General features: G+C 48.4%; 1 pseudogene; it reads left to right on the top strand.

Annotated features, from left to right (window-relative positions):
* The first annotated feature begins 7,272 nt into the window (after window positions 1-7,272).
* On the top strand, window positions 7,273-8,865 carry LOC143653636 (elongation factor 1-alpha 1 pseudogene; annotated as a pseudogene).
* The last annotated feature ends 18,432 nt before the right edge of the window (window positions 8,866-27,297 follow it).

The following is a 27,297-nucleotide window of genomic DNA, read 5'->3' on the forward strand; positions in this document are numbered from 1 at the left end:
GGGCTGGGGGGAGCAGTGAGGCCCTCTCCAGGCAACACCCCAGGTTCCCTGATTCCCATCTAAGGCAATGTCCCTTTCCCACTGAGTGAGCAGAAAGCACTAGCACTGTGCAAGGCAGAGGGTCTTGCTGTCGCATGAGACCCTCAGCTCCCATTGAACACGATCTATTTACTTGCTCTTGGTTTCCACGGCACACCAGTGACAGGTGCTGCTTGTGCTCCAATTAACCAGCCCTGATCAAATCTCGGCAACTCAAAAGGCAGCACCACACAAATGGAAACTAATAATAATTTGCTAATTGTCTCCTCTAACTGGAATCACTCTAAACACCCATGGACCAAAGAAAGCAATTAAAGGTCTCCCAAGTGCCAGGAGCCAAGACTATGCCCCTCTTCCCAGCAAGCCCAGCTATAGGTAGGGGGAGGGTACAGGTGACAGGGGTGTCATACTGAAGGCCAGAGGTAAAGTACAAAGCAGAGGGTGACAGGGATGGATGGCTTCTAGAAGCTGAGGGGGATAATGATGAGAAGAAGATCCAGGGAAACCAAGCCAGGAAATGGATGCCGCCCAGGTCATGTGGTCATGAGTCACATGGACGCTGTACTTGCAGTGGTTGAACCCCCCGCCATGCCTTTTTTCCAGCACCTCTCTTCTGTGCCACCTTCTCCAGGAAGGCCCCCACCCCCTCCCAGACTGCTGTGTGAGATGGGCTGAGCACACAGGTGGGAAGCTACATACTGGGAATCATCCATTCCCATGCACCACCTCATCCCTGGTGAGCCTGAACTCTGTCTACAGATGAGGAACCTGTGGCCCAGAGAGGTGCAACGATCTGACCAAGGTCACACAGGAAATCAGGGAGATAGCCAGGATTAAAACTCAGGACTTCCCTCGCATGGAGCCAAAGAAGCAAGCGGGGAAAGTCGTTCTTTCTAAGCACTTTCTCCCCAAATGTCAATTCCTCAACTATTTCTTAAGGTAATAAGTTGACAGGAGAGTTGTTTTGACTGTGGTAAAAAGTTATTAAAGAAAATAGTGTATAAACAAGCCTGTAAGACATCTAAAGCAGGCAGGCAAAGAGGGGTCAGCATTTTTTACATGCTTGTCTCCCTCTTAAGCAACAGACAAGTCCCACCCCCCTCCCAACTGGACCTACTCCCAGGTTCCCTCCTGCAGATGTCAAAAGCTGGCTTCACTTCTGCTAGGAGCCCCCTTAATCTCTTATTACCAGCTTCCAGACCCACTTATGTGAAACTTGACAGCTCCCTGTCTAGACTGCAGACTCCTAAAGTCTTAATTGCTCTTTCATCAGCAGAGCAGCGCTGCTTCTTCACCAAGCAGCCAACCACTCAAAGAGCCCTTGTAGAGCTCCCACAGGGTACAAGGTTGGGCGGGGGACACAGAGATGTCTGAAGATTCGATGGATCATATCAGGCCAGTGGCGGGGGTGGGTGCAGTTCCAACACTGCCTGGGCTGGGCCTCATGCCAGGTCTCACAAACGTGAGACCCAAGCTGCCCACAGGCTCCACCAGCTTCCTGGAGAGGGAAGAGGGGGAGAGAAATGCAGGCTGTCCACAGTCTCCCCACACCGCCTTTCAACAACCAGCTCCCAAGACACAGTGCTCTCGGAGTGCCCCAGACCAAGGCTTGGCACCCATTCGCCACAGCAGGGGTTCCTGCCCTCCACCCCGTCTCCCTGGACTTGATTGAGCACTTACTATGTGTTGGGTGCTGTGCTTGGCACAGTGAGAGTGGACAAGATTTCTGGGTCCTTGCCCTCATGGAGTGTTTCCTCCAGTGTTCTAGTGCCAGACTAACTTGTCTTCAGTCCGATTCTCTCCCTGCCCTGGAGACAGGCTAATTTAGGGACAGATTGTAGTGGGTGTCTTCCTTTCCCAAGGCAGCCATAGCAAAGGACCACAAGCTGGATGGCTTAAAACAACAGAAATCTATTCTCTCAAGGTTCTAGAAGCTAGAAGTCCAAAATCAAAGTGTTGGCAGGGCCATGCGCTCTCTCTCTCTGAAACCTGTAGGGAATAATCCTTCCTTGCCTCTTATAGCTTCTGGTGTCAATCAGCACTCCTTGGTATTCCTTGGTTCATAGCTGCACTAGTCCAGGCTCTGCCTCCTCCATCTTCACTGGCCTGGGGCCTGTCTGCTGTCCCTCTTCTCTTCTGATAAGTACCTCAGTCATATTGGATTAGGGTCCACTTATCCAGTTTGGTCCCATTCAAAGATACTTTAAGATGACTTCTATGCCTGTAGGATTGGGACTTGAACATATCTCTTTGTGGGACCCGATTCAACCCACCATTGCAGTGGAAGGGATGGCTCTGATAGATCCAGCTCCCTCCAGCTATCTGTGGTCTTTCTGGCCCTGTACATGGTTTCCAGTCTCCCCTGCCCTGAACTCCACCTCTGACCTCTGAGGTCACCTATGTGGTCCTCGCTGGGCCAGTGCTGCCTTTCCTACCACTGTGTGTCCTCTAAGACCATTTTATTATCACCATCTGGCTCCATGAGCTACAGTTACAGTGAGAGACGTCTCCATGACTAGGCAGGGGGCCGACATCTCCTTCAATGCATGTCAGCAAAGGACGACCTTGCAGGGCTCAGTGGAAGCACAACCACCTCTTCCACATCCAGGGCAGAAGAGGAGAGCCCTTCTTTGTCATCATTCTGAAAAGAATGGCTCCCTAGGGGTAAGATGCCGGGTTGTCGCAAAACAACAAGCTGAGAGTCATTTATTCATCTCAGAATTGGCTGAGTGCCTCTGGTTTTAAAAACCATTGATCATGCACGGTGTGCCAACCTTTTCTCTTGATTCTGCTTTTCAATACCACCACAACCCTCGGTGGCGAGAAGCTTGGGACTCACAGAAGCCAAGCGACCTGTTCAAGGCACCCAGAAGCACAGGGCAGAGCTGGGACCCACCCCTGGCCCAGCACCAGCTCTGGCCCCTGGGGCAGCCTGCCTGCTGCTGCTGCCTCTGCTACTACTCTCTGCGCGTCTCCAGGCAGAGGGAAGGCATTAGTGGATTAACTGTCTGAGCCAGGCCTCGCTCTCTCTATCAGCTGCCACTGCGGCAGTGTCTGCAGTCAGGGTGAAATAGAACCACAGGAAAACCAGCAGAGCTGAGGCCATAAACCATGTCTCTCTGCCAGGAATTGCCCAGTGCTTCTCACAGGAGGGGACAGCAGGATACAGCCGCTAGAATGGGAGAGGAGACGCTGGGAGGGCCAGGGGTCCCTTCTAGGTCCACAGTGCACCCTGGGAAGGTTGGAAGGGGGCAGGGGAAGAAGGATGTTCTGCCGGACAGCGGCTAGGCTGGGGGTGTGTGTGCAGGGTGGGGGGGGAGCCCCGGTCCCATCCACAGCAGGGACCTCTGCATTGGCCATATTTCTGTAGGAGAGCCCCATGGCTGCCTCATAATGGAAAAGGTGGGCCTCCACTGTGCTGCTATGTCCATCAAACCTGCCCCTTAGGGGGAGACGACGTGCCTTTCAGAGCAGAGAACAATGGACCCCCAGCTGAACGGTCTCTGTGTGCGTGTCTGTGTGTTTGTACATGTGAGTCTTCTCCCAGACACCGCCAAAGGAAGTGATCAATTTAGAGCATTAGAGGCCAGCCCACTTTGCATGCCTTCTAGGAGGCATGTACAGTAAATAAGGATTCAAGCAAAGGAAGGTTGCATCATTCAATTAATTTTAGCCTTGAATCGCAGTGGCGGGTGGGGGTGGGGGCATTGTAGGGACAGCATAATCAATACCAAGCATTCAGCTTGCTAACATGAAGCACATTTCTTACAAAGCTGGACATTTTTCTCCTTGTCATACAGAATTATCTTAATTATTGTTTCAAGGAACAGCCTTATATAGCATCATCTAGTAGTCCAGGAGGCGGCTCGGAAACTCGTCACTGGAATAATTTATGATTTTTCTTTCTAACATCTTGGTCTTGTTTGATATGCTTGCCATTTCTCCCTGACAGGGAGGTCGATTAAATCACATTTATATTGTAAACGTATGCATTGCTTTTTACCCAAGGCGCTGGATGAAGAGATACAGGGGCCCCAAGGGAGGGAGAAGCCAATCCACTTTCATATTGCAAATTTCTGCTGTTCGGAAGAAATGAATGGTTGCCAGGGAGAACTGGGAATTACTTGAGGATGCAAAATGTTATTTTAGAATCCTTTTGAGAGGGTTTTCTTCCCTCCCCCCACCTCCTCCAACATTTTCAGTTCTCAGGCTGCTAATGGACGCCAGCACCAGCCCCTGTGCTCAGGGTGAAGGAATGCACTTCACAAGCATTCTTCAGGGGATTGGGCGGAGCCAAATTGTGTGTTGGCCGACCTTAAGAAGGCTGCCTCTTGGCCTCAAAGCAGGGTAGGGGACAGGCAGAGAAAGAAGGAGCTATTCACATGTTGCAAGGCATTCAATCCTCCCATCCGAGGCTAAGGTGGGGCCGCTCAGTGAGCTGGTTGTTGCATTTGCTGGGGGTTCTTGGAGATAACAGAAAGTGCTCGAAATGAAGAGGGGAAAGGTCATTAGCAGGGACTAGGAAGAAGTGAGGCTGCACCATCATTAACCTAACCGAACTAATTAGGAAACATTCAAGTCTTATAAATTATGCAAGATGCTCAATTTATACTTTTTCAAATTCCTACCATAACATAGATAATGAGGGAACATTTACAGTAACAGCGTAACCTAATCAAGAAACCCTTTCATTAGCATGAAATCTTCCAACACGGTGTTTGTGAACGCAACAAATGGAATTATAGATGCCAGGGCAGCCAGCGGGGAAGGCTGGATGGAGGGGAGGGCAGGGGGGTCAGGCTGATTTCACATTTGGCAAGGCCTGTGGACATCCTTACAAGCCCAGGCACCTGTGGCTCGAGAAACCTCCTCTTCCAACCCTGCGTGCAGTGGAGCTTTCCTGGGGCTCGGGCTTGAGAAGCAGAACTTGTAGATCCCCTCTGACTTACCAGCAGAGAAGGGTGATTTATAACTGCCTCTTTCTCGACCCTCTAACCCTGAATTACTGAGAACCGCAGTGCAGCATAGACCTTTCTTCAAGCCAAAAAGACATCATTCCTTCGAGCCTGCATGCACGCATTCATTCACGGGATGAAGCAAAACATCACGAGGCAGGCGCCTGTTGAGTGTCATCTTCCATAAATATCAGACAAATGCCTTAACTTCTGTTCACAGTGGTGCCTTTGCCTAGTGGCTCTTAGCTCACTGGGAATGGGGAGAAGGTAAGGAGTGCGGTCCCGGGCCCATCACGGAACGACAGGACTCAAAGGGATCCCACCATGTTGTCTGAGATGGAAGGAGCCAAGGGTTCAGTTGAACTCCCTCTGTCAAATCTCACTAGCTCCGAGAAATACCTTTCATGCTAACTAGTTAGAAGATAGTTCAAAGGCTCTCGGGGGCAAGTAGTGAAGAGCACAGGTTCTGACTGACCTTGTCAACTGGTGACCCGCCCTCAGCCTCAGTGTCCCCCAAGTGCTGGGAGGTATTAATGGTGTTTGGCACATAATAAGTGCTCGATTAACGTGAGCAATTGGTATTAGAGGGAACCGAGATTGACGTCTCTGTGAGTCCTACCTATCGCTCCTAGTCCTACCTCTAGTGCCACAGAGGACAGGCCTGCTACCTTCTCCCACGTTCAGAAAATTGAAGACAGGAGTCTTCAATTCTGACAGCTAAGTACCCCTCATTTTTCCTACTGCTTCCAGTACAACATACTTCTCCATCATCCCACCAAGGGGGCAGATGTCTTCTGGGCAAACCAAGTCATAAGCCCTGAGATTAACATGGTCAAAACAGCAGAACTGTCACTTCACTTATTAAAGAAACAATTCATTTTTTCACTCATGCATTTATTGAACAAAAAATTGTCCAGGAGCTCCTGAGCAACCTAAGGATCCTTATGCTTAGAGCTACAGATATAAATGATGAGAAGACAATCAGAGCTCCTGCCCTCATGGTTTTTGGGCTGGCTCACACCCTACTTCCCCCTACTCAGCCAGGACCCCATTGTGTGGGAAAGGGCCAGCAATGGCAAACCCTGCCTTCATTCTGAGTTCCTTGAGACTCTGGGGCATCTTATGGGTCAAGGCCCAGGGCTCTCTGGCTCCCCCACGTTTGTCAAGGGTCTGGTTTGCCCACCACAGCCCTCCTCCCAGTACAGCTGGGATATTGCAAATGACTCCATGGAGATCACCTTTGCTGTAAGCATTCAGAGCGTGAGCTTCGATTACCCAATCTCTGGTTCTTTGGTGCAGGGACAACCACAGGAGTGCTGGGGAATGTTCTCTTCCACATCATTACTCAGGTTTCCATCTCCCCTCCAGTCGTTTGGAAGCTACAGGCCATAAATTCTGCCAAGAGAAAGCCAGGGAAATTGGTGTCCTGCTCTACCCGTGCAGCCTTGTGAAAGGATTGATACTTGTGCTTTCTGCTCCTCAAGCTTTACCACTTGCAAGGAAAAGGGAAAGACATAAAATGTCTCCAAAATTACTCCCAAATGTTCCTCTGAAGACATTAGGCTGACCCTGGATGCCAGGGGATTACTCATAAGGTGACAACTTCACAAAACTTAGTGAGCATAAATCTCTGATTTGGGGGTAGGGTGATTATGGCCCTGACTTTGGCAAGCTCTCATGCAGATGTTATAAACATCTAGCTGTTTGGCACCAGAAGATCACATCTGGATACAAGGCTGGGGGCTTCATATGCAGAGGTTCAGGGGTCAGGCTGAGACAGTGCAAACAAGGAGCTGAGATGGCTGCTTTCTAAGGGTGTCCTTTGGCAGTGGATGGAAGATGAACTCCTGAGATCCATGTCTGCTCCAGTTTCCACAAGGTTGAAGAGCTAGTTTGTGGAAAGTGACTTCTCCATTGTATAGGTGAGGGATTGGACAGGATAAGAGCTTAGAATTAACAGTTGGTTTGATTGGATTGCCTTTGAGGATGGATGGAAAGACTCACACTCCGTGCCATCCAGTGAGGTCAGCAGGACACAATTATCATCTGTGTGAGTGGCAGGGTAAAGAGAGCGTGCAGAGGTGATGTAGAGTGTTCACGGTCCTAACCATCAACACCGAGCCAGCTACTTAGGTTCCAGTCCTGTGCTTTGCCATACACCCCGGAAGCTATATTGAACTTGAACACGTACTTCCGAAGGCGGTAAAAATAGACATGTATTCACATCTAGAAGAAACATCTGAGATATTTCATGGACATAAGTAAAAACTTCAAGGGGGCTTTTTCGCAACAGGTTTGCCGCCAGAACACAGGTGTCGTGAAAGCCATCACTACATCTTAAGCCAAAATGGGAAAGGAAAAGACTCATATCAACATTGTCGTTATTGGACACGTAGATTCGGGCAAGTCCACCACAACTGGCCATCTGATCTACAAATGTGGTGGAATCGACAAAAGAACCATTGAAAAATTTGAAAAGGAGGCTGCTGAGATGGGAAAGGGGTCCTTCAAGTATGCCTGGGTCTTGGATAAACTAAAAGCTGAACGTGAGCGTGGTATCACCACTGATATCTCCCTGCGGAAGTCTGAGACCAGCAAGTACTATGTGACCATAATTGATACCCCAGGACAGAGACTTTATTAAAAACATGATTACAGGCACATCTCAGGCTGACTGTGCTGTCCTGATTGTTGCTGCTGGTGTTGATGAATTTGAAGCTGGTATATCTAAGAACGGGCAGACACGAGAACATGCCCTTCTGGCTTACACTCTAGGTGTGAAACAACTAATAGTTGGTGTTAACAAAATGGATTCCACCGAACCACCTTACAGTCAGAAGAGATACGAGGAAATTGTTAAAGAAGTCAGCACCTACATTAAGAAAATTGGCTACAACCCTGACACAGTAGCATTTGTGCCAATTTCTGGTTGGAATGGTGACAACATGCTGGAGCCAAGTGCTAATACGCCTTGGTTCAAGGGATGGAAAGTCACCCGTAAGGATGGCAATGCCAGTGGAACCACGCTGCTTGAAGCTCTGGATTGCATCCTGCCACCCACTCGTCCAACTGACAAGCCCTTGCGTCTGCCTCTTCAGGATGTCTACAAATTTCGTGGTATTGGTACTGTGCCTGTGGGCCCAGTGGAGACTGGTGTTCTCAGACCGGGCATGGTGGTCACCTTTGCTCCAGTAAACGTTACAACTGAAGTCAAGTCTGTTGAAATGCACCATGAAGCTTTGAGTGAAGCTCTTCCTGGGGACAATGTGGGCTTCAATGTCAAGAACGTGTCTGTAAAAGATGTTCGTCGTGGCAATGTGGCTGGTGACAGCAAAAATGACCCACCAATGGAAGCAGCTGGCTTCACTGCTCAGGTGATTATCCTGAACCATCCAGGTCAAATCAGTGCTGGCTATGCACCTGTGCTGGATTGTCACACAGCTCATATTGCTTGCAAGTTTGCCGAGCTGAAGGAGAAGATTGATCGTCGTTCTGGCAAGAAGTTGGAAGATGGTCCCAAATTCCTCAAGTCTGGTGATGCTGCCATCGTTGATATGGTTCCTGGCAAGCCCATGTGTGTTGAGAGTTTCTCTGACTATCCTCCTCTGGGTCGTTTTGCTGTTCGTGATATGAGACAGACAGTTGCTGTGGGTGTGATCAAGGCAGTGGACAAGAAGGCTGCTGGAGCTGGCAAGGTCACCAAGTCTGCCCAGAAAGCTCAGAAAGCTAAATGAATATTACCCATAACACCTGCCACCCCAGTCTTAATCAGTGGTGGAAGAACAGTCTCAGAACTGTTTGTCTCAATTGGCCATTTAAGTTTAATAGTAAAAGACTGGTTAATGATAACAATGCATCGTAAAACCTTCAGAAGGAAAGGAATGCTTTGTGGACCATTTGTTTTCGTGTGGCAGTTTTAAGTTATTAGTTTTTAAAATCAGTACTTTTTAAATGGAAACAACGACCAAAAATCTGTCACAGAATTTTGAGACCCATTAAAACAAAGTTTAATGAGAAAAAAAAAAAAAAACTTCAAGGGGAAGTATATATTTTGATCACGTCCTTTTGGTACCTAAAGCTTAGTAAGAGTAAGAGGTGAGGGTGTGAGTTAGCAGGAAAGATCAAGAGATTTACCTCCTGAAGCCTAGACTCTTATCTAGGAAAGAGAATGAGCAAGGGTTGGAGATAGATGTAAGTAAATGTAATCCAGGCTCTACCACTTATTACCTCTTGCTTAAAGTTGCTTAGAGTCTCTAAGCTTTAGTTTTTCCTTCCATAAAATGGGGATAATAATCACTACCCTATAGGGTTATTGAGAAGCTTAAAATATTATAGAGGTAAAGAGCAAAGCACTACACCCAGTGCACTGCTAGCATTCAACCAAGGTTGGCCAGTATGTTAGTATCTAAGGCTGCTGATGATGGCACATGGGACATTGGGCAGGACACGGGGCTAAAGCAGAAGGTTCATGTAGGTCATGGTGACTGATAAAACTATATAGATCAAGTCTTCCAGTGCCGTGGAGAATATGAACTTGATACCAGGGGGTGTCTCAATTGCCTTGAGCTGTGAGATGGTGAACATGCTGCTTGGGAGTTAACAAAGGGCTGTTCTGAAGCCCAGAAGATCCTGGTCCTCTCTGAAAGATGAATTTGTCAGTGGGTAATGGCAACAATGCCCACCCTCCCAAGGCCATGCCATTGAAATTGACTGCCTTGGCACCACCCTCCCCAAAGCAGAACATGCTGGCCACCTTTGGCTTCTCTGTGCAGCAAATCACCATCTTAAGATTCTGATTAAGCTGCTTGGATTTAAAGTTAAATCAATCTCTCTTTCTTCCAGAACAAGCCATAATCTTGGAAGTGGTACCTCAAAACCATTACAGTTTCTTGGAAGAAACACCACCCCATCATCCATCCATCCATCCACCCATCCATCCATGCTCCCAGGCTTTTAATAGTCACATGTACACTGGCTAGCCATGTATAAGTCAGTGCTGTATGTTACTCGCTGCTTTTCCCAACCCGCCTTCAAAATAATCTGCCTCACCCCAGCCACCATTGCCTAAAAAGCCATGTTCCTTACCACCTGACCCTTCCTCCTTGGACACCAGACACAAGGGATGGTCTTCACCCAGGAATACTGCATCCATCAGACAGCAAGCAGCCTTTGTTATACTGAGTTTGGGCCACAACTTCCTCTCTTAGAAATTGAGATCAAGGAACGGAGAAAATGAGAGAATTAGCAGAAAGGCCAAGTACCTGAAATCTGCATTCATGAGCTGGAGAAGCCCAGTCACAATGGGCCTGGACACGTCCATCACCAGAGAGAGGAAGTTATCAGGGACAAGAGGAAGAGTGAGGAGAGAGGATAGCAAAGCCAATGGGTGAGGAGAAGCACGGATACCTTCGCAGAGACTGTTTCACACAGTGCCATTTTAAATGGTCCCCATTCCTTTTAGGCCCAACTGGGGTGCAGGTCCTGTTTCTGAAACCCCAATAAATCTTTTTCAAGAGGTGCTTGAGCAGACCTTTATTCTTTTCAATTAAACAAGCCCAGCTGAGGGAGTTCATGACCATCTCCCCCAGCCTATCCTTATTAATGCATGAGTTTCCATCTTTCTTCCCCCAAGATGCCCATGAGCAGCCGCATTCCAGTGCATGGTTCTCCCCTCTGATCTCGATGTCCTGGCTCCAAGTGACAAATATTCAGATGTACTCCAAAGGTCAATGACTACAGTGCCTTATTGATAGTTATAACTAACTCAGGTCAAAGTCATCCGCTGGGAAGAGCAGTTGCTGCACCACGGTCGACATCCTCTGTGCTGTTGAATTTTTGGTATAGGCCCGGGGCATAAAGGTAAACAACAATGGAGATAGAGCAGAGGAACAACCACAGTTCAGGGGGAGCCAGAAGGTGCACCCACCAAGGGAAGTCAGGGAGGCATCCCAGAGGTGCTGCACCTGAGCTGGGCCTTGACAGGATGTCCGCTTATGAAAGGGTGGGGAGAGGACATTCCAGGCAGTGGGAATGAGATAAATTAAGGTATGGGGCATGAATACATCTCACTCATTTGGAGAACACTCATGTACCCTATTGGCCTATAGTCTCATTAGCTATCAGCTATGGCTACTAATACCTCCGTGGACACAGGTGGCAAGGGAGAAGGAGAAAAAGCAGATGTATTTCCTTTCAAATTTTCCCTGCATTGCTCCTATGAATTAAAGGCCAATGATGTCACGAGATGTTATTATTGTATGATGAGATATCCTGGGGCAGGAGTTCTCTCCGAATTTCACAGATGAGGCGCACAGGGCCCAGAAAGGTGAAGTAATTTACCTGAGGTCACCCAGCAAGATAATGAAACAGCCATGACAAGGATCCATTTCTCCTGACCCTAGACCCTTCTGGCATCTTCCTCTAGACCCTTCTCAGGGCAGCCAGCTGGGAGCATCTTTTGATGCTCTCCCCAGTGGACTCTACAGGGAGGCTTTCCAGAGCCCGGCCTTTCATTATTTTTAATGCTGTTTACATATGAGAGAGAGATGAGATATGCAAGGCGGTCAGAAGATGCAAAAGGGCACTTGGTCAAATTTAAAGCCCCTGGAGACCACAGTTCCCTTTCCTCCCCTTTCTACCCCTTCCCCAAATCCCTCTGATGGTTAGGAAAATAATTGAGGCTGCCATCTGACTCCCAGCTGAGGGGCCGAGGCTGGGTCAGGGAATTGACGGCCTCTCCTGGCAGTGATGGAGGGGCTAGAGGCAGCGAAGGTTAGAAATGCAATTTCACAGAGGAGTTTAAGACACGATGGGGGAGGAGCCGGGCAGACTGGAGAGCAGACTCGGTTGTTGCAGGGGAAAGAGTGATTAAGGTAGAGAGGCTTCCAAGCCAAATGCTGCAGCTCCACAGAGCTCGCAGGAAAGGAACGCTCACCTGTAGGTTTCTCAGAGAGTTTCTGCTTAGGTGAATAGCCTTTCCTCTGCTAAGTCTCTCCATCCTTTAAGACTCAGCCCACCTCCCCCAGGAAGTCTTCCTTGACTTTCGTCACAGCTGAGCCATGAGTCCCTACAGTCCCCTTATCTTCCCTCCATCCCAGCCCTTACGGCATTGTGTGTGTGTGTGTGTGTGTGTGTGTCTACGTCATGTGTGTGTGTGTCTACGTCTGTCTGTGTGTGTGTGTGTGTGTGTATGTGTACAGAGTGGGGGTCCTTACTTAACATAGGCTGCTTGAGAGAAGCACCATATCTATGTCATTTACACATCCTCAGTGCCTGATACTGAGCGTGACACATGATAAAATCTCAACACATGGAAAGTTGAATGAATTGAATAAATGAACAGAAACATGAACTACTTTCAGGATACAGCTTGGAGGACAGGGACCTGCTGCACTGGTTGTCCGTCTGCCTTCTCCAGACTTTAACTTCTAGGTTAGGGATTTGTCTAGATCAAGCACGCAAGGAGCCCAAGGTGGGATTTCCCAACCCCCGCACAACTGACTTTTGGGGGCTGGATGATTCTTTCTTGGGGGGGGGGGGCTGTCCTGTGCATTGTAGGATATTTTGCAGCATCCCTGGCCTCTACCCGCTGGATTCCAGCAGCATCCCACCTTCCCCAGTCGTGACAATCAAAAGGTCTATAGACATCACCAATGTCTCCTGGGGGACAAAATCACTTCTAGTTTAGAACCATCTACCTAGATCACTGCCCGGCACAGAGTCAGCACTAACTAATATTGTTGACTAACTAGCTGACCTTTCAAAGAGATGTAGTCATCTCTCGGTGGCCCAGGAGGACTGTCAGCCCCCGGGTGTCAGCACCTGGGTCAGGGCTGAAAATGCCAGAAGAGGTTGAGGGCAGGACTTCCATACCCCACCATCTACAGGATCAGTAACCAGCACTGCAAAAGGAGTGGCTGTGGAGTCTGGGCTCACAGCTCTGAGGAGACAGCCAGCTTTCTCCATCAGGCAGGGGCCATCTGTCATGTCCACCCATCCCGGACCTGAGAAGTCAATGACGTCACTTCCTGCCCCATCTGTTCAGCGTTCACACAACTAAAAGGGATTAGATTAGGTTCCTGAATGGAGAATAAACATCCTTCATGGCTTCATGTGGAAATTGTTTCTCCAATGGAGCCTGAGGTAATATCCAGCTCCTATGGGAGCTCAGTTAAATTCAGCCAAATCTCTTGGCTTTCTTCCCAAAATGTCTCCCTCTGAGACCAACTGTAGCATGGAGAGGTTACCAAATTCCCCAACCTCTAAGCCACAGTGGGTGGGAAGGGACATAACTTAGAGGCCTTTCCCTTGGCAGGACAACCAAGACTATGTGTATGTGTGAGTGTGTGTATGTGTGTGGCTGAGTGTGTGTGAGTGTACGTGTGTGTCCCATCATCTACCTTCCCCAGTGGGCAGGGAACTGAAGCCAGAAGATGGTAAAGTCTCCCAGACAATAGCCCAGGGTCCTGGCAGGGGGGATGCAGCTGTATCTGGCCATGGTAAATGCCTTCAGAAATATAAGGCTTTCAAAGCTGGACGCATTTTCAGAAACTGGACCACCCATTGAGGAAAGGAAAGAGCAAGAGGAGCCCAAAGGGCTGAGGGCCTTCTTACACAGTCCCTGCACCACTCCGCATCAGCGTGCAGGTGTTCTTAATGGACCCCAGAACATAAATACAGCAATGGTGATCACTCTAGGAATGATGCAGAGAGATCATTTGAGAACTTGTCCAAATGAATCCACCATTTGTATTTCCACTAACTGCATCGTTAGCATCTCAAGGGCAAGGAGTGAGCCCCTTATGTTTTGTCATCCCCCGGAATATCTTGCATTTGGCACAAGAGGTGATAAGTGTTTGTGGATTTGTGGTTGATGGTTAAGAATCCGATGCACGCCCCCTTAGCAAAATGAAAGTTCGATTAAAACAGTTTGCCCCCTTTGGTTCTCTGGCTTCAGACCAGTCTGCCTGCTGGTTGCCTGAAGACAAGAACCAAGAGGTAGCTCTAATGATTCATCTATTTAACAAATAATCCTGAGAACCCCTGTACCACACTGGACACCAACACATCCTTGCTCGACAAGGCACTGGGGACATGTGGGAATAAGGCGAAGAGCTTTCTTGCCCTCCTGGAGCAAAACAAGGCCCAGGGCACTAGGGACCCAGCTGCCATTTGGGAGGGAGGGTGGATGGGAGGGGTGCACTGGCTGTTGTGCCCTGTGGCAGTGACCCTTATACAAAGGACTCTTGTGCACGCCCACTTCTCCCTTCAGCTCCCTGTCCACCCTGCCCTCTGCTGTCCCACCCCCTCTGCCTCCCACCAGGCCTTTGGCTCTCAGGACACGGACCCATTTGCACTGTCTTCTCCAGTCACTTGTGTACTGAAGCTGTCCAGGCTCAGGCTGCCCTCAGCCTAAGCTATGTGTTCACTCAACCAGAATCTCCTGCCCTGGCACTAAAGACTCACCAGTGATCAGATGTGGAGTTCCAAGACTCTTTTCACTGTAGAAGGGCCACACACACACACACACACACACACAAAATTAAAAGCCCTCTAAAACATTGGATGGGTTAGAATATTCGAAATGACATCCTCCAACCTATCTTCTCGTTTTACAAAGGGAGAAACTCTGGCCTAACAAGGGATATTGATTGCACTCAGGTCACATAGCATGTAGGTGGCAGGGCCAGAACTAGAACCACTCTCCCAGCCACTGGGAACTGGAGGCTGCATGGAGCCTCTGACTCAATTTGCCCATCTGCAATATGGGTGCGCTTCCATCCTTATCTCTGGAGCGCTTGAAAACCCCTACTGGCCTGCAGCCTGCTTCAGACCCCACTGTTTCTTGGGAGCAGAACCTGGGGTGGGTTTGTAAAATAATCTGGCTTCCATCTCTCAGCATCTCAGAGTCACTGGGTTCCTGCTGCTCAAGAGAGGCTGTGATGGATTAGTGATGACTGGAAACACTTTAGAATAAGTGAAAAATCACAACTAATTCTTCTTGAGTTCATTAGCATGGCATTAATCCTGATGGACTTCTTTGGGGCATAAGGTGAGAGCACTATGCCTGCCCAGTCCTCAAACCTCTCTGGTGCCCAGTCTCATTCTGGAATAGCTGGGAAACCCTTTCCTAAAAGCTCTCTTGTCCCATTGACCTCCCAAGGCCCTAGCGGCCTTTCCCTAGGCTGATTCTCGTCGCTGTGACTAGGCAGGTGTAGCCCGTGAAGGTTTGTCACTATGGCCTTCTGACAGATCTGTGTGCACTGGGGGGGGGGAGGGGGGACGGCAGGGACCACAGGCTGGGCTCTGTGCATGCAGGGAGGAAGGTATGGGTCTCTGCTGACCACCGAGCAAGAAAAGGGAAGGGGATCAGCCTCCTATCAGGCCTTGTGTGAAACACGGGTCTGCGTCTTCATCTCCACCTCACAACATATCTGTGCAGTCAGCTGTTGTGTACCCATTTTGCTTATGAGAAAACTGAGGTTCTAAGAGGACTTAAGATTGGGAAAATGATCCTGGTTTGGATTGACATTGGCCTCTTTGTTTTCTGGAATTAAAAAAAAAAATAGCAATTTTCTTTTCCTTCTCGGAGTTTGGGAAGAGGTGGGACTGGAGGAATGGAATTCTCACTGGGGCAGCCAAAGTCATCAATGTCCTGTTTAAGAGGAAAGTATGGTTAATAAATTACAACATGTGGAAAAGGCAATGGAAACAAGAGCATCCAACACTCCTTAGCAATCCCTTCTCTACACAACTTCAACATCAAAACATTTTGGCATCTTTAAGATTAAAGCAGGAGACAGCCTCTGGCCTCTAATTGCTCTCAAAGACTGTAGCTAACATGTTATTAAATATGTAAATAATATGAACACCAGAAGGGAATTAATATTTCATATATAATGAAGTTAAGATGAATTCTCCTGTGTCCAATTTTCTGTTTTTAAATACATAATGTACTGTGGAGTCCAAAGTGATTCATGGTATTTTATATTGGTTAAAGATATTTGGGGTTTCTCTGAAACTGATTCCTAAATGATTAACCCGAATATTATTATTACAAATAGGATTTGTTTTTTAAAAAAAATTAATTCTGCAGTTCAGAATGAAAAACATGGCATTATTTGCTGGGAGGCTAATTTTAAATGGGGAGAAAAGAAACTGAGAGAGGGGTTATAGGGACCCTAAGTGCTTATAGGGTCCTGACAGGTAAATGGATGACACAGGCTGGGTGGCAACAGGGATGGGTGAGGACTGGGGCAAACTGTGAGAAACCATGTCCCATCTAGACAGAGAGCCACTGCTAGGCCTCAGAGATGGGAGCAAAGAAATTCAGATTTGTATGTGATATATTCTGATATATAAAGTTTATTCCTAATTCCAATATTTTAAAGACAGAGGATTCAAAAGAAGATGATCTGTGGGCTGCAAGTTTGTGATCTCTGGACTGAGACATGTAATTTGTAGGCACAGTGGAAACTGCTCTCACCTTGGGTAGATGATAAGCTGGTGAGTATAAAATATGACTATTCATCCTTTTTGGAGGGCGTTTTGGCAAGAAGAGAAAATGTGCAAATCCTCCAACCCAGCAGTTCAAGACTCTATCCTAAAGAAATATTAAAAGTTGGCCAAAGATTTCACTATAATGAAGCTCATCAGAGCACTGTTTATAGTAACTAAAAATGGAACCAACCTCCAAGCCCAGCAATCATGTATGAGTATTGAGTTATATTATACTGCATCTAAAAACAATACTATGCAAGTTTTAATAAATTTAAGAAACAATCACATTGAAAAAGAGCAGGATGAAATATATTTATAGTATGGATGGTCGTCCTATATAATTTCCAAGGTCTCTGTGATTCAAGACCACAGTCAAGGGACACTGGAGACATGGCAGCTCACCTGACTATTTACTCACAAGAATTTTAGTGCCAGATGGATGCCAAGGCTTGTGTCAGATTTGGGGCCTGACACTTTCCTTTAGGACACCCGGATGAGAGGCAGATCTGCAATATCAAGTAGCACGCACTTCTATCTTACCACACAGTCTTCATATGCAGGAGAGGGACCGAACTTAAGGACTAGTCAGGAAAGATTTCCTAAAAGAAACAATACCTGAGCTGTATTAAAAGAAGAGCAAGAATTAGCCAATTGAACAATAAGGAGGCAGAGAAAGGTTTTCCAGGTAGAAGGTAAAGAAATGGGCATGGAGTATTCAGGCAGGGGTGAGGAGAAAAGAGTCTGGAGAAGAGGCAGGGTCTGGACCATAAAAGGTCCCTGTGCCCTGCTTAGGAATTTGATTTTAAAGGGTGCCCTTGAAAGTTTTAAGAATTAGATGGTTTGTGTGGTCAGATTTTTAGAACTCCCCAGGGCAATAGGTTGATGGATTGGCAGGAACAAGGCACCAAAGAGCCTGTTGTAATAGCCCAGGTTGGAAATGGTGGCAGGGGCAATGGAGATGTGCTAAGGAAGGTAGACTTGGGGACCAAATGTGTAAGTGTGGCAGAGAAGGAAGCCAGGACCACTTGTAGCTTTTGGGCTTTGAAGGCTAGTAAGTGGACACACCATCTGTTAAAACAGAAATTGTTGGAGTAAAAGCAAATTTGGAAAGAAAGGATGATGTTAAGTTGTAGGCACTTATGGGACACCCAAGTAGATGTGTCACCTAGACAAATGGATGAACATATCTGGAAGTCAACAAAGGAGTCTACATTTGGGATACATCGGAGGGTATGCATGCGTGATAGAAACCAGTGCTAGGGATCAGATGGCCCAAGAAGAGAGCTGTACATGGAACTCTGGAAGCTATAGGACCAGACAGAGAAAAAGGAAGAAGATTCCATTGAAGGTGACTGAGAAGGAAGATCCAGAGAGGCAGGAAGAGAACATGATAGCACAAAAGCTCAAAAGGAAGAACATTCAGGAAATAGGAAATGACAAGCAGGGTCAAATGTTTCTGTGAAATCCTATAAGAGGGGGACTGAACATGTCCATGATGTTAGATGACATGGAGTCAGTGATGGCTTGAGAGATGAGGAAGTGGGAGTGAACACAACTCTTCTAAGAAGATTTAACGTATGTGAAGATGGAGTAGTTGGGTGGGTGGGTGTTACCCAGAAAGTGCTGAAACCCTCCTCGGGCCAGGCACAGAGTAGGGCTGCAGGAAAGGCTGGTCTTTTTCCTGTCTCTGCTGAGTTCCTGACGTAAAAACCACACTTCTCTATTTCCTGAATATGTGCCTCTGAACTGGGATAATGGTGCAGCCATTCCATCTAGATGTAGGCAGGGGTCATAGAAGGAGAAGGAGCCATGCTGTGGTTTCCTGTGTTATTAAATGACCTCATCCTGATTTTTCAGAAAACATTTCCCAGCCTGTCCAAGAGCACTTGCAGCTAGGAAGACAGTCTTGGAAAGGGATCCTGCCTACAAAAACAGCAGAGGGTTTTCCATATGTGGAAAGTGGGTCAAGGAAAATGACAGAAACCCAAGGGTCCTAAAGGCCAGTGGGGCTCCAGAGCTCTCTCTCTTGCCCTCAGCATGCTATGCCTCTTTTTCTGAACTTGCTCTGGCTACTCAGGAACCACTGACTTCCCAGGCATCCTGCTTAGGTAGCCATAGAGTGAGCCCTGCAAGGGATCAGAGAAAGCTGCTGCTCATGCCCCTCTCTCCTTCCACCATAACACCACTCTGCCAAGCACCACCAGAACAAGGTCACCTATGGAGCAATGGAAAGAGCTCTGTACATGGAGTTTCTTAAGTCTGAAATAAAGCCATTGCTTATGTAGAGACCAGTAAGTTTGTACATTGAACAATTCCAGCTCTCCTCCTTCTGGGCACATGGTAGATGGTACTTTCTGGCCCCCTGTGGCAGGATGGGGCCATGTGACTAGTCTGAACCAATGAGTTGTGAGCAGAAGTCATGTGTGTTACTTCCAAGCCAAGGACTTAATTGCCAATTTGAGACTCTTCCCTCTGCCATGGTGATAAACAATGCATCAGATGGTGGCTGTTCTAACTGCCTAGGTTATAGAGAAAGAACATGCGAAGCAGAGCCTCCAGCCGATGCCTGATGGATATGTCTCATGAGCAGAAGCTAAACCTTGGTTGTCCGGAGCCCCTGAGATTTGGGGGTTGTTACAGCAGCAAAATCTAGCCTATCCTGGCTGATACAGCTTGGACCCAGGGCAACCTTGGGCATGTCACTTTCACCCTCTGAGCCCCGCATCCTCACCTGCAACAATGGCAATTAATAATCAGTTACCTGGAGAGATGGGTAAAGGTGAGATGAGAGGGAGCATGTGCACGTGTCTTGCAGGACTTGTGCACAGTGAGTGCGTGTCAGAGGAGCACACCACCTCCTGTGATGGGGCTTGGTGCCACAGGAGAATGCCAAGTCCATTATCCACATGATTCTGACAGCTACACCATTTGTCCTCAGGCGCCCTTTGGCCCTCACAAAATAGGTATGCTTACTGTGACAGCCATTGGAAGATTTGAGGACTGTACTGTGGATGTGGGTGTGAAAAAGAGAAAGACAGAGAGATTGAAACTACTGTCTTTGGCTTTTACATACCAGGGCTTGTGCTAGAAACGTCACATGACTTATCAGTAATCTTCCTCCAACTCTGTGGGGCCAGCATGATTACCCCCAATGTACAGAAAGGAGAAGAGAGGTGTGCTGGTTATGCTCTGCCCTACACCCACCCCTACCGTCCACCCCATTCATTCCCCCACTCTCTCCTGCCCACTATGGCCTGGGAGGTGGCTCCAACAGCCTACATCAGCCAGGCTCCCTTGCCAGCTGGCAGCAGTCTGGAAGGCAAGGTGGGGGGGGGGGGGGGGTGTTTCTGCCTCACTCCCTTCCTGCGTGCTCAGGCTGCCTTCCTGGCAGTGGCTGTAGGTGGCCCTCCTCCACGAAACCATCTCTCACTGGGTTCTGCTCACCCTCTGTCCTCCCTGGTCTCTTCAGCCTTTGGGTGGTCATAACTTCCACTGTTGCTAGTTGCTGGAAGCATCATTATCTCTAGCGTGTCCCCATAACACTGTCCACACAATGAAGTCATCTCTTCATTGAAATCCTCTGGGGTGAATTATAGTCTCCTGCCAGGAAGCTGAAGGCACAAGCCTCACTGACCCCAGACCCTGCTCCTCACATGGCCCCTGTCACCTTCCAGGGGCTCTCCACTGCACCCATTTCTTTGCACCTGACACAGCATTGAGACCCCTTGTCTTCCCAACCTCATGCCCTATACATGTGAACTTGGGAGAAAGAGGCCCAGAAATGGCTGGGCCCTCTGCCTGGGCTTCTCCTCTCATCCTTCCCTGGCCCACGCCTAGGCTGGCCATGTGCCTCAGGATATTGCCTCCACCCTGGCTGACTTCAGAGGTGCAGGGTCGAGGCCAGGCGTGACGGCTGAGGTGGGCCACGGGCACAGCCTCGGAGCCAGGCCAAGGGCAGGGGGAGGCCTGGCTGCTTCCACTTGGGCTTCCTTTGTTTTGCTCTGCCTTCTGCCAAGGCGGGTGTGTCAGATCTTTGTCATCCTTAAACCAACACCAAGTGTGGAGCAACAGTCCCCAGTGACCATCAATTACCAGCAGGCCCATCACCTCTGGAAACACGTCAGCCCGGCACTTGGCATCTGCTCCTGCCACCTGCACCCTGCAGCTGAGCAAACACAGGGTGACCCGAACTCTCCAGGGTCAGCTCAGGGTGGTTTTCAGTCTTTCTTGCCTTCCACAGCCTGAACCCTAAACCAAAGAAGAAAGAAAGCCAGCCTCCTCCTGGGAAAGGCCCTTGGCATGGTGAGACAGCATGGCTCTGAGCAGCTCTGGGGTGAAGGAAACAGTTGCCTTAGGAGGGCTTTCTGGGTCAGGACAATCTCCGCTATTTCCTAGCTTTGGGAGCATGAGCAAGTCCCTCCTCTTCCAGCCTCATGCTCATGCTCGAGTCACCAAGTACTGTCTGGGGCTGCTCTAAGGTACACATGCGGTGACCACCAAGATGGTGAATATTCCAGAATGTCCAACCTGGGAAATTCCACTGCAACCTCATGAGGTGTGACTTAGTGGATCTCCAGGTCATAGATGAGGAAACTGACATTGAATATGGTTAAGTAACTTGTTTTAGGGCACACCGCTAGTAAAGAATAAAGCTGTGACTCGAACCCTGGACACTCTCTTTCCAGAGCCCTTGTTATTTATTTTTTGCATACTTTTTTTTTTTGAATCTTAGATTTTTATGGCCTTACTTTTTGACCTTTTTGTTACAGAAACATTCAAACTATATACCAAAATAAACAGAATAATACAACGGATCCCCATTGGCCCATTGACCAACATCCACAATTACCACCGGTCTACTGCTTTATTTCATCTATCCCCTATCTGCAAAACTTTTTTGTTTGTATTTCCTTTTGGATAAGTTTAAAATAAATGCCAGACATGGGATGTCATTGGTAAATATTTCAATAGGCAGCTGCAGAGCTGTGTTCCTCATCCTTGTTTGACCGCCTTGGTTGTATTGTGTAAAGACAGTAAACAGTCCCAGTGGCTGGGCTGTTATTTGAAAGGCAGGGTAGAAGGAGCAAGGATCAATTCAGACCTTGCTCAAATCCCAGCCTTGCCCTGTTTCTCCACGAGTCTTTCAACATGGCATCGTACCTCTCTGACCATCCAGCTTTTCTCCCCTAAAATGGAGAGTACAGGTGATTGGAGCTTCACCGAGTTGTCATCTAAATGAGATAATGAATGAGGGGCTGAGGACACTGGGCTCCCTTGCCAGGTCTGGGCTGCTGCCTATCACTCAGGCCTGGCTGGAGCCTTCCAGGACATGTCTGCAGGCTTCCCAGGCTGCTCAGCTGAGGCTGAGGGAGGAGAATCTGGGGAAGGAAAGAAGATACCCTACAACAGGCATCCTTCCCAGGCAAGAATGCAGGCCAGGCCTGGGGAGAAGCTGCTCAGGAAACAAGCATGGAACCCTGGCCTATGGGAAAAGGAAATCCGTCCTGAGGTGTGACTATCTGCCACACGCTTCCCATTGAGCTCACAACAAAACCCAGCCTTCCTGGCCCTGCCAAACACCCTCAGCTCTCCTTTCACTCCTGGCCACCCAGCAACCTACCTTATTCCAGTCCTTGAATGCACCAAGCCCTGCCTACTCCAATGCCCTTACTCAGACTCTCGTCTTCCCTGACCCCTGGCCTGGATAACTCTCACCACCCTTTAGGCTTCAGCTTAACTATTACTCCCAGTAAGCCCTTCTCTGACCCCAAATGGGGCATCCCTCACACATTATTCTTTCCTGTGGCACCCCATGCTGCCCCTTCAAAGCACTAACCACTTGTATAATTAATCAGTTGTTTGATTACCTGTGTCCTGACTTGCTCCCTGAATATAAGCCCTATGAGGGCAGGAGCCAACCATATTACATTTGCCTCCTTATCCGCAGTACCGAGCCTGTTGTTTGGCACATAGTAGATGCTCAGTAAATATATATTGACTAAGTCAATGGTGAAGTTACCTCTTTAGTACCTTCCAGTTGTGTGAAGGGACAAGATTAGATGGAAGTCAGAGAGGCATCTGAGGTGAACCGCATTGCAGACCATGACAAACTCTGGAATCTGTTCTGTAACTATTTGTTGAAGTGGGTTTAGCGGTGTGTCCAGGACTCCAGTCTGCTGGGGGCTTTCAGGGCTGAGCTGGGGAAAAGGGCAGGAACGGTGGGGGTAGAGGGGATGGGGGAAGAAAGGGACTTGGTATGTTCCATGAAGGAACAGAAGGTGGAGCGCCGCTTTCTTTGCTTCTTGGGACTGGTGAATATTGAAAGTTCTGTTATCTTTGTAATCCTCAAAATGGCTATGGTTTGCATATCCAGTCCTGTGATCAATACAAAAGAAGGTGAAGAACAAACCTGCTTGTTCCAAAGGGCTTTAAAATATATCATCAATCTTTAGAATAAATGTTTTATTGCTTTTTAATCAAACAATTATACATATTTAAATTGAAAGTGCAAATAAGGAAAAAGGAAGAAACTAACAATTACTCATAATCCCATTACTTAGATAGATAATACTGTTTAGCATTTTGTTGTAGAAAATTCCAGACTCTTCCTATGCATGCACTTTTTTTTTTTTTTTTTTTTTGGTATGGGTAGGCACCAGGAATTGAACCGGGGTCTCCGGCATGGCAGGTGAGAACTCTGCCTGCTGAACCTCTGTGGCGCCCCCTGCATGCACATGTTTTAAACAATAGTGAGCATTTAGGGTACCTCCTGGCTTGTAACGTTCGTTCTTCAAATTAATATATAATTAACATCTTTTCATATCATTCTTCCATAATCTAATTTTAATGGTTGTATGGATATTCATTATATGGATGTTCTGTCATTTGGTTAAGTAGTCCCCCACTGTTGAACTCTTAGGTTAGTTCTAAGGAAATTACAGTCTTGTTGAGGAGACGATCAAGCTTGTGAACAACATGGAAGCATAGATGGAACTTGTTAAATTTGAATGACACAAATGCAATAGAAGTTCTGAAGGAAAGGGGGAGGTACTGCATGAAACAGTGGGGAGGGTGGGGAGATTTTAAGAAATAGGTGGGTTGGAACTAGGCTTTGAGGGAGGGGCTGAATTAGGAGCCAGCTAATAGAGTGCATTTGAAGCTCCAGAAATAGCAGAAGCAAAGGTGCAGAGGCCAGAGGCTTTTTAGGTATTTAGGTCATGGGGAGGATTCAGGTTGAGGGGCAGCTGGAGAAAGGGTTGGGGTAGGTGAGTGGAGCAGACTCTAGCGAGGGCCTTAATTGCAAGTCTAGCAAGAGTGAACTTCACCTTTTTCGGCAATGGGGAGTCATGGAAGGTTTTTGAGCTGGGCTGCGACATGAGTAGGTCTGGTTTCAGAAAGTCACTCTGCAAACAGCTGAGTAGGGGATAGACCAGGAGGAGATGGGCACAGAGGCAGGAGATCCGGTAATAGGTGGGGGAAGTAAGTCAAGAGGAGGGGATGAGGCTTGGATCTGGGCAGCGTAGCAAGGGTTGGGGTGGGTTGGTGTGTATCTGGAGGGGGGCAGAGGCAGGTGCTCCTGGATGCACTAGGCCTCTGGCTCACTGAGAGGGGCTTGGCTGCAGGACGGGAAGCCTGCTGCTTCATACCCAGGGCCCACGGAAGAGTTAACGGGCTGCATGTGGGCGAGCTAATTGGCCCTCCAGTGAGGCTGACTCATCCGGCATCCGGACCAGTTATTACTAATGCTGGGGAGAGGGAGGGAGCAAAAAAAATAAAACAAAACAGGAGCAGTGGGAATTCCCTGATTGAAAAGTTCCAGGCTGGCCTCCCGTTTCAGAAAGGCAGCCCCGGAGGCAGAGGAGGGGCCATGTGGGGGTGGGCGGGAGGGGCTAGGCTGGCGGAAGTGACATTTCCCTGACGCCTGCCCGAAGCGTGTCTACAGCTGCCCTGCGGGGGTGAAACTAGGGAGGACCTGGTCTTTCCCCTAACAGCCCAGGTTTTCCAGTGACACCCACTGTGCACAAAGCTCTGGAGAATTGAGCTGAAAGTGTTAGCACCAGGAAGGAGGGAAGTGGGGGAGGCCAGCCATGCCAGGGTTGTCAGGTCTGGTCCTGTTTATTTAAAAAGTGGCCCAAATTTTGATCCCTTTGTTTATTGTTTCCTTGGATTTTTGGTCTTCTTAACTTTTGAATTTCAATTTTGGATGCTGGAAAAGAGAAGAACTGGGGGCACCCTCCACAGCCTAGGGAAATGGCTAAAAGATGTAGGAAGCTACCCTGAGGAGGGTAGCAGAGTTTGAACTGAGCTGCTGCCAGCCTTCCTGTCCCCTCTGCCTCCCTTGGTGTGGGCCCACAGTGCCCTTTCCAGCAGCAGGTGGGGAGCACTCCCTGCACAGGGCTTACCAGGCCCCGCTTTTGCTCTGTCTTGTTGGAAACCTCCAGCCAGAACAGTTCCCCATTTTGAGTCTCAAGTGTCAGTTGAGGATTCCTCCTTTGCTAACGTGGATGCTGGACCAGACTTGATATTACTTATAGCATTTCCTAGCTCACTGTTTCTACATAATCACTGCTTTTCCAATTCATGAGCTTGGGTGATCATGTCTCCAGGTTCTACCCAGCCATGGGGAGGGCAGACGATGAGGAGGACCATTTCCTTCAGGAAGGAAGAACTGTGCCTAGGTCAGCCCTGCTGGCCCAATTTGGGTTGTCAAGTGGGCAGAGTTTGTTCTCAGAGCTCGGAATTTCTGTGCCCTCCCCATTTCCCCTGGTATTGTAGGAGGTGGTAAGTTCCCATGAACCATGATGTGCCATGGTAGGGTACGTGCCTGGAATTGGAGATGGTGATGCTGTAATCGGCTCTGGGCTCTGGGCTGTCATACCACCCACTGTGCAGCCCCCATGCCCCAGTTGCAGGACCACAGGTACCTCCACTCACTTTCAAGTGGAGGGGCCAACCCTACTACCAACCTTAGGTTTGGGGTCCATCCAGGCCATTCAGGCCACAGATCCCACATTTTGGCAATGGGAGCCACTCTGAAGTAAGGGGCAGGCCTGCTTGAGGTTGGGCAGGTCAAGCCAAGGGCTTTCCCCATCTTTAAGGGTCTCGGCTGCCTCCCTCTGGATTTCAGACCTCGACTCAGAACCTAAGGAGGGACATGGATAAAATGGAGTAGAGTAGGAGATAGGGTGAGGCCTGGACCCTGACACATGGGGAAGGAACTGAAAAAACTGGGGCCGCCTTGCCAGGGAGAGAGAAGACCCATATGAAGTAGTGTGAGTGCTACCATTACATGGTTGAAAGGCAGACATGGGGTAGGGGGACATGGGACACCAGAGGTCAGCTCAGAGCCATGTGTGAGCCGAGAGGAAGGATATTTCCAAAGAGGGAGCTTTATGGACCTCCAGGCACAGAACCTGTTTTCTCATAAGGAAAAGAAGCCCCTCTGTGTGTTTTTCTTCTTTTAGCTTTTTTTAAATTGTGTAATGTAACATATATACAAAGCAAGGAAAGAAAAAAATAATAGCTTTCAACACCTGTGGGTGTGGCTCGGGTGTGGCCGGTGCTCAACAGAAATCCGATCATTGAATGTGGCCCTCCACATGCCTAGGTGAGCCTCCATGGGGTCTGGGGACAACAGTCCCTCTTCTATGTTGCATCACAGCCAGGGACAAGGAGACAGAAGCTAGTACCATTTCTAGGACCAAATTCGGTCCTGGAACCCAGGGATGCATGATGTCATCTACTGTAGGGCCTTCTGCCCCTCCTTTGATGCCTGAAATCATAATGTCCATCCCAGACCTAATTACTCCAAGGATACAGTGAGTCTTTGGGGTATGGCTGCTCTGGTCCCAGCACCTGACGTCACAAACTGCGTTTAGTCCCATGGGCTACACCCATTCTCTTTGCAAACAAGAAACAAGATAAAATCGCAGCCAGAGGTCAGGAAGGGGTTCTCAGCGCTTACATCAGGAGTGCCCCAGAGGGGGTTATTTTATCTGTCAACTAGAAAAACAGACCCATACACCCTAAAGCATATGAGCACAGAGTTTGAAGGGGGTTGCATTGTGAGAGCAGGGGAGGCACATGGATTTTGTGCTACTTTTTACTATGTGACTGTTTTATTAGTTTCCCAGCTGCAAAAATAAATACTGTAAAATGGGTTGGCTTAACAATAGGAATTTATTGGCTAGCAGTTTCAGAGGCTGGAAGGTTTGCTTCCACCCAGGGTCAGTATCTTCTGGCTGGCAGGCAATATTGGTGGTTCCCTGACTTTTCTATCGTGTGGTAATGCACATAGTGGCATCATCTCCTTCTCTTCTGGGTTCCATTGATTTCCCCCTTCTGGAGGGTCCCCGTGGCTTCTCTTCACATGTATAATTTCCTTCACTTATAAGGACTTCAACCACATTGGATTGCGGCCCACCCTCACTCACTGGGGCACACCTTAACTAATAAAATCTTCAAAGGTCTTATTTGCAAGTGGGTTCATCCACAGGACCAGAGGTTGGAACCTGAACATGTCTTTTGTGGGGGACATGATTCAATCCTTGGGCTTGTCATTTTACCTCTCTATGAAAATAAGACACTTCACAATGTTGCAGTGTGGGGAAGGGGGGTAGGTAATGCAATGACAGGCCTAAGAGCAGAGTCCAATGCAGGTCCGGTCCTCATTGAGACTGAGAGTCCGCAGCCATGAATCCCTGGATTGCTCATCCTGGCTGACCCACCCCGCCCGCTCACAGGATCTAAAGCTGCTAAAACACTTCTGAGAGGACTTACCTGCTAAAAAGAGAAGGATGAGGCG

Source organism: Tamandua tetradactyla, chromosome 13 (assembly GCF_023851605.1).
Source record: "Tamandua tetradactyla isolate mTamTet1 chromosome 13, mTamTet1.pri, whole genome shotgun sequence".
Classification (NCBI taxonomy): Eukaryota; Metazoa; Chordata; class Mammalia; order Pilosa; family Myrmecophagidae; genus Tamandua; species Tamandua tetradactyla.